Source organism: Gossypium arboreum, chromosome 13 (assembly GCF_025698485.1).
Source record: "Gossypium arboreum isolate Shixiya-1 chromosome 13, ASM2569848v2, whole genome shotgun sequence".
Lineage (NCBI taxonomy): Eukaryota > Viridiplantae > Streptophyta > Magnoliopsida > Malvales > Malvaceae > Gossypium > Gossypium arboreum.
In genome coordinates this window covers 20,215,202-20,219,187 of record NC_069082.1, presented here as the reverse complement: position 1 = coordinate 20,219,187, position 3,986 = coordinate 20,215,202, and the positions used below count along the sequence as shown (strand labels likewise).

At 39.9% G+C, this 3,986-nt stretch overlaps 1 non-coding gene across 1 annotated transcript; it reads left to right on the top strand.

Annotated features, from left to right (window-relative positions):
• Window positions 1-2,923: 2,923 nt before the first annotated feature.
• Window positions 2,924-3,030, top strand: LOC128287610 (small nucleolar RNA R71). Its single transcript, XR_008278309.1, has one exon. It is a non-coding gene; the product is annotated as a small nucleolar RNA R71 (small nucleolar RNA).
• Window positions 3,031-3,986: the final 956 nt, after the last annotated feature.

Sequence of the window (3,986 nt, the reverse complement as noted above, 5' to 3'; positions counted from 1 at the left end):
CACTTGGTGTATCACACCTATGGTGATAACTCATATATAATGTGGCCTTAAAGACACTTTAGCCCCTTACAGCTTTAACATATACATAGTAGGTGCTTCATGCTTAATCAAAACTTTGAGGCATACTCTTTTCATGTCGTACTCTTTGTTCAATTGGTGAATACTACGAGAATAAATTCTTAAATTGAAACCTAAGATTGAAACCTAATCACCTTTCTCACATATGTTTGGTTCCCTATAAGATTGAAACCTAATCACCTTTCCAAACACTTTGCTTTATCGTCGAAACCTTATATTTCTTTTTGGTCTAAGTGTTTTGCTTTCGTTGAATCCAATTCTCATTCTTTTCCTAAGGTAATACTCATTCTTCTTTCCTTTCTTTTCTTTAATGAAAAATTGTTAGAACCATCGTTCGAGGAAGAGGCCGTGGCCCTAGCAACCAAAACAATCTTAGAGGTCCAATATGTTCAGACCCAAAGGTCCCGATGACACCCCACCATGCACAGAGGCTCCGATGTATGAATGTAGCTCTACCGAAAAGGGTTGAATCAGTATATTGGAGCCCGATGCATCTGTCAACAAAAAATTGCCTACGACTTCCAACGACCTCGAAGTTGTCGTCTGAGCGATAATATTAGGGGTTTAATTCTTCCTCTCATCTTGTTGGAGCCTGGTTTTCATCTACCTCTCCACCCCTTCTTCTGTTCTGTACTTAACAAGTACGTCATCGCACCTGGGCAACTAACAACCTTATATTGGTGGACGTTGGCGGCCTTTTTCATCGATTATTTCATGCACAATGAGCCTTTGATGCTGGGCATATTCCAAAAGTTTTATCAATTGAAGGTAAAAAGACAAGGTACTTAAATTGGTAACGCCCACTTTAGCATATGCCAAGGCTGTGAGCTCATAATCCAAAACTGGACTTGGAATCTTCATTTAAAAAAGGAAAAATATGTGAGAGTTTTCTGCAAACTTGAGTCTGGGTTCAAATTTCCTACATGATGGTCCCTTCCTTGAGAATGTATCTGTACACAAAGTTAGCTAGTCAACTCCCAAGTTGCTTGGGATTAATACAAACAACTAAGGGGAGGGCATGTACTGGAGTTGGTAGAAGTTGTCTTAGAAAGAAATATCTTTTGATATTGCCTACAAGATTCAAGTCTAAACAATTGTCGACCAAATGTCCTCTTAATATGAGTGGATGACCATAATGTTCCTTTCACTTCAGTGACCTGGCCTCATAATGCTAGTGGTGATTTGACATAAGTTTTAGTAGGGTGCATAAGGGAACCTCCTGTTTTCTTCTACGAAATTTGTGGACTACGACCACGCCACTGAAATATTATAGATCATGGTGCTCCTTCTTCTTCTAATCAGGCTAACTCTCATGTTGATGGTATAGGTTCTTCTTCAAGTTCTCATCCTACGCCTATTCCAACACACAACATAGATGTCTTCGCCATTTTAGAAGAGGCCCGTGCGAATGAAATGGCTACTACTACTCAATTAAAAATAGTAGTGAAGAAAACTCTGAAGAGGCCTAGGGTGGAAGGAAGCACCTAAAAAACTAAGGATAGTGAATGTCCGTAATTAACACGGCGTAGACTCAAGAAAGGGCTTACTACACCAGAAACTCATACTTCTCCAGTTCTCGCCCTTTCTGTAGCTCCTAGTAGCTAGTGGAGTCTGCCTACTCTGTAGGCTCCCCAGTTCACGCCACTGATCTTCCCTTGGCTGAGGTTCCAATAGAGACATTACACCCAAAACGACCAGTGGTTCCTTTTAGTTCTCTACCACATCATGCTTCCTCTGGTGGAATAGGACAATTTTTCACTAAGTGTGATCTATTAAGGTCAGCACTATCTCCTGTCTCACTGAGCTATTTTCTATTTCTGCGTTTGAAACCTTTGAGGGTAGGGTGGTGGAGGCTTCTTTTTTAGAACTAGTTGATTCATCTTCTGTGGCAACTCTACTTCTAACAAAGTTATTAGTTTATCAGAATTAACTAATTCAGATGTTACCTTATCGAATTTTGTAAATTCTGGTTCTAGTGAAACTGGAATTTCAACACTCGATTGAACTTCCACTGAGTTTTGAGCATCAGTTGGCTCCTCTTCAACTTCGATAGTGTTGGGCTCTAATGTCTTTCCGCTCCTTAATGTCAATTCTTTACAATGCTCCTTCCCCAGATTTCTTGGATTCTCCGTATCATTAGGCAAAGCACCTTGTAGACTGTTTCTGAGTTCAGTGGCAAGCTGGCCCATTTGGTTTTCCAGATTTTTCAATGTGGCTGCTTGGCTTTGGATTAATGCATCATTTTTTGCTATGTATGTGCCCAAAAAGTTTCCTAAACCATTGGAAGTTTCAACTTGAGGTTGCTTCTGAACTTTTTGGGTAAAAATAGGTTGCTGGGCCGGTCTAGGTTGGGCGTAAGTGTTACTGGTTCCAGCTATTTGGTTACTCTAGGAAAAATTAGGGGGGTTTTGCAAAGATGGGTTATAACAGTTGGGTTGCAGTCCTTGCCTTCCTCGATTTTGGTTTTGATTACCCATATAATACACGGATTCTGGGTTTGATGGACATTCTTCAAACAAATTTCCTTCTTCACAATAAACACAGGCTATATTTTCAAATTGATTGGGTGGCTGAGCTGCAAAATTGTTAAACCCATCGAAGAAATCGAAGATACCTAAGATGCGAGTGAAGTGAGTGGATCCACTTCATGTATTCCAGTGACTCATCTTCTTGACGCTGCTCGATTGGTTGGACATTGATAACTGTTTCTGGTAATTCTCTCAATGATTTCATAAGCCTCATTGTAAGACTCAGAAAGGAGAGCACCATTAGCGGAAGCGCCATCTACCATTCTCGTGTGAGCATTGAGATCATTATAGAATGTCTTAAGTTGATGCAATGAGGGATTCCATGATGATGGCACTTTCGTAATAATTCTTTATACGTTTCCCATACCTCATACAAGGACTCATCATCCATTTGCTAGAAAGCAGTGATCTCGTTCCTCAACTTAGCATTCTTGCTAGGAGGGAAATACTTCATGAGTAATCTTTCTGCTAACTCTTACCATGTGGAAATGGAATTTGGGGGCAATGAGTTCAACCAGGCTCGAGCTCTGTCCCTTAGTGAATATGGGAACAACTTTAATTGTAGCTAATATTCGGGTACTTTGGCTAACTTGAAAGGATTGCTCACCTTCATAAACAGTCTTAAGTGAAGATGAGGATCTTCGGTAGGCATTCCACTAAATTGGCCCACTATCTGAAGCATTTAGAACATGACTGGCTTCAGCTCAAATTGTTGTGCCTCGATTTTGGGTCTCCTAATACCCAGATTAGGATCATGAAACACTGGCACGACATACTATCTTAGAGCTCTATCCTTATCATTAGCAATAAGGATAGGATTTTGATCAGGGTTTGCTTCGTTTCCTTGAATCAAATTTTCGTAGTTCATCTCTTTGGTCCTTCTCTGACTTTCTTGTCTTCTTTGCTGTTGAAAAGTTCTTTCAATCTCAGGGTCTACGGGGAGTAAATCAATGATTCGATCTGTGACAGCCCAAAATTGACCCTAGTCGGGATGTGGTTTCGGGACCACAAAATCGAGGCATAGAAATAATTTAAAATTTATTTTGATGCCTATGATATGTGTTAATTTGTGTGTGGCATTTTTGATGATTCGATTTAGTGTTATAAAGGTGAATTTCACTAGAAAGGACCTAGTAGTAAACTTTGAAAGTATGATGGGGAAATGTGTGGTGACTAGTTGATAATGCATGCAAAATTAAGGGATTTGCATGTCAAATTCCCCAAAGATGGCATAGTGGCCGGCCATGACAAGGAGTTATGGGCAAGGAAAAACATGTTATGACATGTTTTGATAATGCATGATGTGATGAAATGATAAAAATTTAGTGGTGGGAAGAGAAACAAAAAAATGTGTGTGAGTGTGGTATTCTCCCCATTGTT